This window comes from Cherax quadricarinatus, chromosome 67, assembly GCF_038502225.1.
Source record: "Cherax quadricarinatus isolate ZL_2023a chromosome 67, ASM3850222v1, whole genome shotgun sequence".
Lineage (NCBI taxonomy): Eukaryota > Metazoa > Arthropoda > Malacostraca > Decapoda > Parastacidae > Cherax > Cherax quadricarinatus.
The window spans coordinates 13,487,284-13,497,388 of NC_091358.1; the positions used below are offsets into that span (position 1 = coordinate 13,487,284).

General features: G+C 50.7%; 1 protein-coding gene across 7 annotated transcripts in view; it reads left to right on the forward strand.

Moving 5' to 3' along the window:
• Positions 1-10,105, forward strand: part of LOC128699706 (neuronal PAS domain-containing protein 2-like) — a 689,714-nt gene that overhangs the window by 109,103 nt on the left and 570,506 nt on the right. The gene's annotated exons all lie outside the window — the stretch shown is intronic.

A 10,105-nucleotide genomic window follows, 5' to 3' on the forward strand; every position in this document is an offset into this window, starting at 1 on the left:
TGTGTTGCTAGTGGTGGTGGTGGTGTTGATGTTGTGTTGCTAGTGGTGGTGGTGGTGTTGATGTTGTGTTGCTAGTGGTGGTGGTGGTGTTGATGTTGTGTTGCTAGTGGTGGTGGTGGTGTTGATGTGTTGCTAATGGTGGTGGTGGTGTTGTTGTGTTGCTAGTGATGGTGGTGGTGTTGATGTTGTGTTGCTAGTGGTGGTGGTGGTGTTGATGTTGTGTTGCTAGTGATGGTGGTGGTGTTGATGTTGTGTTGCTAGTGATGGTGGTGGTGTTGATGTTGTGTTGCTAGTGGTGGTGTTGATGTGTTGCTAGTGGTGGTGGTGGTGTTGATGTGTTGCTAGTGATGGTGGTGGTGTTGATGTTGTGTTGCTAGTGGTGGTGTTGATGTGTTGCTAGTGGTGGTGGTGGTGTTGATGTGTTGCTAGTGATGGTGGTGGTGTTGATTATTGTGTTGCTAGTGATGGTGGTGTTGATGTTGTGTTGCTAGTGATGGTGGTGGTGTTGATGTTGTGTTGCTAGTGATGGTGGTGGTGTTGATGTTGTGTTGCTAGTGGTGGTGTTGATGTGTTGCTAGTGGTGGTGGTGGTGTTGATGTGTTGCTAGTGATGGTGGTGGTGTTGATGTTGTGTTGCTAGTGGTGGTGTTGATGTGTTGCTAGTGGTGGTGGTGGTGTTGATGTGTTGCTAGTGATGGTGGTGGTGTTGATGTTGTGTTGCTAGTGGTGGTGGTGGTGTGTTGCTAGTGGTGGTGTTGATGTGTTGCTAGTGGTGGTGGTGTTGATGTGTTGCTAGTGGTGGTGTTGATGTTGTGTTGCTAGTGGTGGTGTGTGTTACTAGTGGTGGTGTTGATGTGTTGCTAGTGGTAGTGGTGGTGGTGTTGTGTTGCTAGTGGTGGTGGTGTTGTGTTGCTAGTGGTGGTGTTGATGTTGTGTTGCTAGTGGTGGTGTTGATGTTGTGTTGCTAGTGGTGGTGTTGATGTTGTGTTGCTAGTGGTGGTGGTGGTGATGTTGTGTTGCTAGTGGTGGTGGTGGTGTTGATGTTGTGTTGCTAGTGGTGGTGGTGGTGTTGATGTTGTGTTGCTAGTGGTGGTGTTGTTGTGTTGGTAGTGGTGGTGGTGGTGTTGATGTTGTGTTGGTAGTGGTGGTGGTGATGTTGTGTTGGTAGTGGTGGTGGTGGTGTTGTGTTGCTAGTGGTGGTGTTGTGTTGGTAGTGGTGGTGGTGGTGTTGATGTTGTGTTGCTAGTGGTGGTGGTGGTGGTGTTGATGTTGTGTTGCTAGTGGTGGTGGTGGTGTTGTGTTGGTAGTGGTGGTGGTGGTGTTGATGTTGTGTTGCTAGTGGTGGTGGTGGTGTTGTGTTGGTAGTGGTGGTGTTGATGTTGTGTTGGTAGTGGTGGTGGTGGTGTTGTGTTGGTAGTGGTGGTGTTGATGTTGTGTTGGTAGTGGTGGTGGTGGTGTTGATGTTGTGTTGCTAGTGGTGGTGGTGGTGTTGTGTTGGTAGTGGTGGTGTTGTGTTGGTAGTGGTGGTGTTGATGTTGTGTTGGTAGTGGTGGTGGTGGTGTTGATGTTGTGTTGCTAGTGGTGGTGGTGGTGTTGTGTTGGTAGTGGTGGTGGTGATGTTGTGTTGGTAGTGGTGGTGGTGATGTTGTGTTGGTAGTGGTGGTGGTGATGTTGTGTTGGTAGTGGTGGTGGTGATGTTGTGTTGCTAGTGGTGGTGGTGGTGTTGTGTTGGTAATGGTGGTGGTGATGTTGTGTTGGTAGTGGTGGTGGTGATGTTGTGTTGGTAGTGGTGGTGGTGATGTTGTGTTGGTAGTGGTGATGGTGGTGTTGTGTTGCTAGTGGTGGTGTTGTTGTGTTGCTAGTGGTGGTGGTGGTGTTGATGTTGTGTTGCTAGTGGTGGTGCTGATGTTGTGTTGGTAGTGGTGGTGGTGATGTTGTGTTGGTAGTGGTGGTGGTGGTGTTGTGTTGCTAGTGGTGGTGTTGATGTGTTGCTAGTGGTGGTGGTGGTGTTGATGTTGTGTTGCTAGTGGTGGTGGTGGTGTTGATGTTGTGTTGCTAGTGGTGGTGGTGGTGTTGATGTTGTGTTGCTAGTGGTGGTTGTGGTGTTGATGTTGTGTTGCTAGTGGTGGTGGTGGTGTTGTGTTGGTAGTGGTGGTGTTGTTGTGGTAGTGGTGGTGGTGATGTTGTGTTGGTAGTGGTGGTGGTGGTGTTGTGTTGGTAGTGGTGGTGTTGTGGTAGTGGTGGTGGTGATGTTGTGTTGGTAGTGGTGGTGTTGTTGTGGTAGTGGTGGTGGTGGTGTTGTGTTGGTAGTGGTGGTGTTGTTGTGGTAGTGGTGGTGGTGATGTTGTGTTGGTAGTGGTGGTGGTGGTGTTGTGTTGGTAGTGGTGGTGTTGTTGTGGTAGTGGTGGTGGTGATGTTGTGTTGGTAGTGGTGGTGTTGTGTTGGTAGTGGTGGTGGTGATGTTGTGTTGGTAGTGGTGGTGGTGGTGTTGTGTTGCTAGTGGTGGTGTTGTTGTGGTGGTGGTGATGTTGTGTTGGTAGTGGTGGTGTTGTGTTGGTAGTGGTGGTGGTGGTGGTGATGTTGTGTTGGTAGTGGTGGTGGTGGTGTTGTGTTGCTAGTGGTGGTGTTGATGTTGTGTTGCTAGTGGTGGTGTTGATGTTGTGTTGCTAGTGGTGGTGGTGATGTTGTGTTGCTAGTGGTGGTGTTGATGTTGTGTTGCTAGTGGTGGTGATGTTGTGTTGCTAGTGGTGGTGGTGTTGTGTTGGTAGTGGTGGTGGTGATGTTGTGTTGCTAGTGGTGGTGGTGATGTTGTGTTGCTAGTGGTGGTGGTGTTGTGTTGGTAGTGGTGGTGGTGGTGTTGATGTTGTGTTGCTAGTGGTGGTGGTGGTGTTGTGTTGCTAGAGGTGGTGTTGTGTTGCTAGTGGTGGTGGTGGTGTTGATGTTGTGTTGCTAGTGGTGGTGGTGGTGTTGATGTTGTGTTGCTAGTGGTGGTGGTGGTGTTGATGTTGTGTTGGTAGTGGTGGTGGTGGTGTTGTGTTGGTAGTGGTGGTGGTGGTGTTGATGTTGTGTTGGTAGTGGTGGTGGTGGTGATGTTGTGTTGGTAGTGGTGGTGGTGGTGATGTTGTGTTGGTAGTGGTGGTGGTGATGTTGTGTTGGTAGTGGTGGTGGTGATGTTGTGTTGGTAGTGGTGGTGGTGATGTTGTGTTGGTAGTGGTGGTGGTGATGTTGTGTTGCTAGTGGTGGTGGTGATGTTGTGTTGTGTGGTGGTGGTGGTGGTGGTGTTGATGTTGTGTTGCTAATGGTGGTGGTGGTGTTGTGTTGTGTGGTGGTGGTGGTGGTGGTGGTGTTGATGTTGTGTTGCTAGTGGTGGTGGTGGTGTTGTGTTGTGTGGTGGTGGTGGTGATGGTGTTGATGTGTTGCTAGTGGTGGTGGTGATGTTGGTGTTGTGTTGATGTTGTGTTGCTAGTGGTAGTGGTGGTGTTGATGTTGTGTTGCTAGTGGTAGTGGTGGTGCTGATGTTGTGTTGCTAGTGGTAGTGGTGGTGCTGATGTTGTGTTGCTAGTGGTGGTGGTGGTGTTGTGTTGTGTGGTGGTGGTGGTGGTGGTGTTGATGTTGTGTTGCTAGTGGTAGTGGTGGTGTTGATGTTGTGTTGCTAGTGGTAGTGGTGGTGTTGTGTTGCTAGTGGTAGTGGTGTTGTGTTGCTAGTGGTAGTGGTGGTGTTGGTGTTGATGTTGTGTTGCTAGTGGTAGTGGTGGTGTTGATGTGTTGCTAGTGGTAGTGGTGGTGTTGATGTTGTGTTGCTAGTGGTAGTGGTGGTGTTGATGTTGTGTTGCTAGTGGTAGTGGTGGTGCTGATGTTGTGTTGCTAGTGGTAGTGGTGGTGCTGATGTTGTGTTGCTAGTGGTAGTGGTGGTGCTGATGTTGTGTTGCTAGTGGTGGTGGTGGTGTTGTGTTGTGTGGTGGTGGTGGTGGTGGTGTTGATGTTGTGTTGCTAGTGGTGGTGGTGGTGTTGTGTTGTGTGGTGGTGGTGGTGATGGTGTTGATGTGTTGCTACTGGTGGTGATGTTGGTGTTGTGTTGATGTTGTGTTGCTAGTGGTAGTGGTGGTGTTGATGTTGTGTTGCTAGTGGTAGTGGTGGTGTTGATGTTGTGTTGCTAGTGGTAGTGGTGGTGTTGATGTTGTGTTGCTAGTGGTAGTGGTGGTGTTGATGTTGTGTTGCTAGTGGTAGTGGTGGTGTTGATGTTGTGTTGCTAGTGGTAGTGGTGGTGCTGATGTTGTGTTGCTAGTGGTAGTGGTGGTGCTGATGTTGTGTTGCTAGTGGTAGTGGTGGTGCTGATTTGTTGCTAGTGGTGGTGGTGGTGTTGTGTTGTGTGGTGGTGGTGGTGTTGATGTTGTGTTGCTAGTGGTGGTGGTGGTGTTGTGTTGTGTGGTGGTGGTGGTGGTGTTGATGTGTTGCTAGTGGTGGTGATGTTGGTGTTGTGTTGATGTTGTGTTGCTAGTGGTAGTGGTGGTGTTGATGTTGTGTTGGTAGTGGTGGTGTTGATGTTGTGTTGCTAGTGGTGGTGTTGATGTTGTGTTGCTAGTGGTGGTGTTGATGTTGTGTTGCTAGTGGTAGTGGTGGTGTTGATGTTGTGTTGCTAGTGGTAGTGGTGGTGCTGATGTTGTGTTGCTAGTGGTAGTGGTGGTGCTGATGTTGTGTTGCTAGTGGTGGTGCTGATGTTGTGTTGCTAGTGGTAGTGGTGGTGCTGATGTTGTGTTGCTAGTGGTAGTGGTGGTGTTGATGTTGTGTTGCTAGTGGTAGTGGTGGTGCTGATGTTGTGTTGCTAGTGGTAGTGGTGGTGCTGATGTTGTGTTGCTAGTGGTGGTGCCGATGTTGTGTTGCTAGTGGTAGTGGTGGTGCTGATGTTGTGTTGCTAGTGGTAGTGGTGGTGCCGATGTTGTGTTGCTAGTGGTAGTGGTGGTGCTGATGTTGTGTTGCTAGTGGTAGTGGTGGTGGTGGTGTTGTGTTGCTAGTGGTAGTGGTGGTGCTGATGTTGTGTTGCTAGTGGTAGTGGTGGTGGTGGTGTTGTGTTGCTAGTGGTAGTGGTGGTGGTGGTGTTGTGTTGCTAGTGGTAGTGGTGGTGGTGGTGTTGTGTTGCTAGTGGTAGTGGTGGTGCTGATGTTGTGTTGCTAGTGGTAGTGGTGGTGGTGGTGTTGTGTTGCTAGTGGTAGTGGTGGTGGTGGTGTTGTGTTGCTAGTGGTAGTGGTGGTGCTGATGTTGTGTTGCTAGTGGTAGTGGTGGTGGTGGTGGTGTGTTGCTAGTGGTAGTGGTGGTGGTGGTGTTGTGTTGCTAGTGGTAGTGGTGGTGCTGATGTTGTGTTGCTAGTGGTAGTGGTGGTGGTGGTGTTGTGTTGCTAGTGGTAGTGGTGGTGGTGGTGTTGTGTTGCTAGTGGTAGTGGTGGTGCTGATGTTGTGTTGCTAGTGGTAGTGGTGGTGGTGGTGTTGTGTTGCTAGTGGTAGTGGTGGTGCTGATGTTGTGTTGCTAGTGGTAGTGGTGGTGGTGGTGTTGTGTTGCTAGTGGTAGTGGTGGTGCTGATGTTGTGTTGCTAGTGGTGGTGCCGATGTTGTGTTGCTAGTGGTAGTGGTGGTGCTGATGTTGTGTTGCTAGTGGTAGTGGTGGTGCCGATGTTGTGTTGCTAGTGGTAGTGGTGGTGGTGGTGTTGTGTTGCTAGTGGTAGTGGTGGTGGTGGTGTTGTGTTGCTAGTGGTAGTGGTGGTGCTGATGTTGTGTTGCTAGTGGTAGTGGTGGTGGTGGTGTTGTGTTGCTAGTGGTAGTGGTGGTGCCGATGTTGTGTTGCTAGTGGTAGTGGTGGTGCTGATGTTGTGTTGCTAGTGGTAGTGGTGGTGGTGGTGTTGTGTTGCTAGTGGTAGTGGTGGTGCTGATGTTGTGTTGCTAGTGGTAGTGGTGGTGGTGGTGTTGTGTTGCTAGTGGTAGTGGTGGTGCTGATGTTGTGTTGCTAGTGGTAGTGGTGGTGGTGGTGTTGTGTTGCTAGTGGTAGTGGTGGTGCTGATGTTGTGTTGCTAGTGGTAGTGGTGGTGGTGGTGTTGTGTTGCTAGTGGTAGTGGTGGTGTTGTGTTGCTAGTGGTAGTGGTGGTGGTGGTGTTGTGTTGCTAGTGGTAGTGGTGGTGCTGATGTTGTGTTGCTAGTGGTAGTGGTGGTGCTGATGTTGTGTTGCTAGTGGTAGTGGTGGTGCTGATGTTGTGTTGCTAGTGGTAGTGGTGGTGGTGGTGTTGTGTTGCTAGTGGTAGTGGTGGTGCTGATGTTGTGTTGCTAGTGGTAGTGGTGGTGGTGGTGTTGTGTTGCTAGTGGTAGTGGTGGTGCTGATGTTGTGTTGCTAGTGGTAGTGGTGGTGGTGGTGTTGTGTTGCTAGTGGTAGTGGTGGTGGTGGTGTTGTGTTGCTAGTGGTAGTGGTGGTGCTGATGTTGTGTTGCTAGTGGTAGTGGTGGTGGTGGTGTTGTGTTGCTAGTGGTAGTGGTGGTGGTGGTGTTGTGTTGCTAGTGGTAGTGGTGGTGGTGGTGTTGTGTTGCTAGTGGTAGTGGTGGTGGTGGTGTTGTGTTGCTAGTGGTAGTGGTGGTGGTGGTGTTGTGTTGCTAGTGGTAGTGGTGGTGGTGGTGTTGTGTTGCTAGTGGTAGTGGTGGTGGTGGTGTTGTGTTGCTAGTGGTAGTGGTGGTGGTGGTGTTGGTGTTGCTAGTGGTAGTGGTGGTGCTGATGTTGTGTTGCTAGTGGTAGTGGTGGTGGTGGTGTTGTGTTGCTAGTGGTAGTGGTGGTGGTGGTGTTGTGTTGCTAGTGGTAGTGGTGGTGTTGGTGTTGCTAGTGGTAGTGGTGGTGGTGGTGTTGTGTTGCTAGTGGTAGTGGTGGTGGTGGTGTTGTGTTGCTAGTGGTAGTGGTGGTGGTGGTGTTGTGTTGCTAGTGGTAGTGGTGGTGGTGGTGTTGTGTTGCTAGTGGTAGTGGTGGTGGTGGTGTTGTGTTGCTAGTGGTAGTGGTGGTGGTGGTGTTGTGTTGCTAGTGGTAGTGGTGGTGGTGGTGTTGGTGTTGCTAGTGGTAGTGGTGGTGGTGGTGTTGTGTTGCTAGTGGTAGTGGTGGTGCTGATGTTGTGTTGCTAGTGGTAGTGGTGGTGGTGGTGTTGTGTTGCTAGTGGTAGTGGTGGTGGTGGTGTTGTGTTGCTAGTGGTAGTGGTGGTGCTGATGTTGTGTTGCTAGTGGTAGTGGTGGTGGTGGTGTTGTGTTGCTAGTGGTAGTGGTGGTGCTGATGTTGTGTTGCTAGTGGTAGTGGTGGTGGTGGTGTTGTGTTGCTAGTGGTAGTGGTGGTGGTGGTGTTGTGTTGCTAGTGGTAGTGGTGGTGGTGGTGTTGTGTTGCTAGTGGTAGTGGTGGTGGTGGTGTTGTGTTGCTAGTGGTAGTGGTGGTGCTGATGTTGTGTTGCTAGTGGTAGTGGTGGTGGTGGTGTTGTGTTGCTAGTGGTAGTGGTGGTGGTGGTGTTGTGTTGCTAGTGGTAGTGGTGGTGGTGGTGTTGGTGTTGCTAGTGGTAGTGGTGGTGGTGGTGTTGTGTTGCTAGTGGTAGTGGTGGTGGTGGTGTTGTGTTGCTAGTGGTAGTGGTGGTGGTGGTGTTGTGTTGCTAGTGGTAGTGGTGGTGGTGGTGTTGGTGTTGCTAGGGGTAGTGGTGGTGGTGGTGTTGTGTTGCTAGTGGTAGTGGTCGTGGTGGTGTTGTGTTGCTAGTGGTAGTGGTGGTGGTGGTGTTGGTGTTGCTAGTGGTAGTGGTGGTGGTGGTGTTGTGTTGCTAGTGGTAGTGGTGGTGGTGGTGTTGTGTTGCTAGTGGTAGTGGTGGTGGTGGTGTTGTGTTGCTAGTGGTAGTGGTGGTGGTGGTGTTGGTGTTGCTAGTGGTAGTGGTGGTGGTGGTGTTGTGTTGCTAGTGGTAGTGGTGGTGGTGGTGTTGTGTTGCTAGTGGTAGTGGTGGTGGTGGTGTTGTGTTGCTAGTGGTAGTGGTGGTGGTGGTGTTGTGTTGCTAGTGGTAGTGGTGGTGGTGGTGTTGTGTTGCTAGTGGTAGTGGTGGTGGTGGTGTTGGTGTTGCTAGTGGTAGTGGTGGTGGTGGTGTTGTGTTGCTAGTGGTAGTGGTGGTGGTGGTGTTGTGTTGCTAGTGGTAGTGGTGGTGGTGGTGTTGGTGTTGCTAGTGGTAGTGGTGGTGGTGGTGTTGTGTTGCTAGTGGTAGTGGTGGTGGTGGTGTTGTGTTGCTAGTGGTAGTGGTGGTGGTGGTGTTGTGTTGCTAGTGGTAGTGGTGGTGGTGGTGTTGGTGTTGCTAGTGGTAGTGGTGGTGGTGGTGTTGTGTTGCTAGTGGTAGTGGTGGTGGTGGTGTTGTGTTGCTAGTGGTAGTGGTGGTGGTGGTGTTGTGTTGCTAGTGGTAGTGGTGGTGGTGGTGTTGGTGTTGCTAGTGGTAGTGGTGGTGGTGGTGTTGGTGTTGCTAGTGGTAGTGGTGGTGGTGGTGTTGTGTTGCTAGTGGTAGTGGTGGTGGTGGTGTTGTGTTGCTAGTGGTAGTGGTGGTGTTGTGTTGCTAGTGGTAGTGGTGGTGGTGATGTTGTGTTGCTAGTGGTAGTGGTGGTGGTGGTGTTGTGTTGCTAGTGGTAGTGGTGGTGGTGGTGTTGTGTTGCTAGTGGTAGTGGTGGTGGTGGTGTTGTGTTGCTAGTGGTAGTGGTGGTGTTGTGTTGCTAGTGGTAGTGGTGGTGGTGGTGTTGGTGTTGCTAGTGGTAGTGGTGGTGGTGGTGTTGTGTTGCTAGTGGTAGTGGTGGTGTTGATGTTGTGTTGCTAGTGGTAGTGGTGGTGGTGATGTTGTGTTGCTAGTGGTAGTGGTGGTGGTGGTGTTGTGTTGCTAGTGGTAGTGGTGGTGGTGGTGTTGTGTTGCTAGTGGTAGTGGTGGTGGTGGTGTTGTGTTGCTAGTGGTAGTGGTGGTGGTGGTGTTGTGTTGCTAGTGGTAGTGGTGGTGGTGGTGTTGTGTTGCTAGTGGTAGTGGTGGTGTTGGTGTTGTGTTGCTAGTGGTAGTGGTAGTGGTGGTGGTGGTGTTGTGTTGCTAGTGGTAGTGGTGGTGGTGGTGTTGTGTTGCTAGTGGTAGTGGTGGTGGTGGTGTTGTGTTGCTAGTGGTAGTGGTGGTGTTGGTGTTGTGTTGCTAGTGGTAGTGGTAGTGGTGGTGGTGTTGTGTTGCTAGTGGTAGTGGTGGTGGTGGTGTTGTGTTGCTAGTGGTAGTGGTGGTGGTGGTGTTGTGTTGCTAGTGGTAGTGGTGGTGGTGATGTTGTGTTGCTAGTGGTAGTGGTGGTGGTGGTGTTGTGTTGCTAGTGGTAGTGGTGGTGGTGGTGTTGTGTTGCTAGTGGTAGTGGTGGTGGTGGTGTTGTGTTGCTAGTGGTAGTGGTGGTGTTGTGTTGCTAGTGGTAGTGGTGGTGGTGGTGTTGGTGTTGCTAGTGGTAGTGGTGGTGGTGGTGTTGTGTTGCTAGTGGTAGTGGTGGTGTTGATGTTGTGTTGCTAGTGGTAGTGGTGGTGGTGATGTTGTGTTGCTAGTGGTAGTGGTGGTGGTGGTGTTGTGTTGCTAGTGGTAGTGGTGGTGGTGGTGTTGTGTTGCTAGTGGTAGTGGTGGTGGTGGTGTTGTGTTGCTAGTGGTAGTGGTGGTGGTGGTGTTGTGTTGCTAGTGGTAGTGGTGGTGGTGGTGTTGTGTTGCTAGTGGTAGTGGTGGTGTTGGTGTTGTGTTGCTAGTGGTAGTGGTAGTGGTGGTGGTGGTGTTGATGTTGTGTTATGTGGTTTGGTGTTGAATTTCTGGAAGAAAAACACTTGTTGACGGATCAGCTTTCATTGGTGCTACGTTTCACTCCCTGTATAGCTTTATGTCGATTTGCTAAAGCTCTACATTGAGCGAAATGTCGCCACAGTGAGAGTTGGCTCTTCATTGTGTGTATTGATCTATGTGTTGACGTTTCTCTCAGTCTGTCATAACATTCTTCCACTACTCTTCTGTTTTTTTTACTTAAAACGTTTCTTTAATGCCGTGACCGAAACACAAATCTCACTTTAGACGACGTTTCGGTTCGTCCAAAT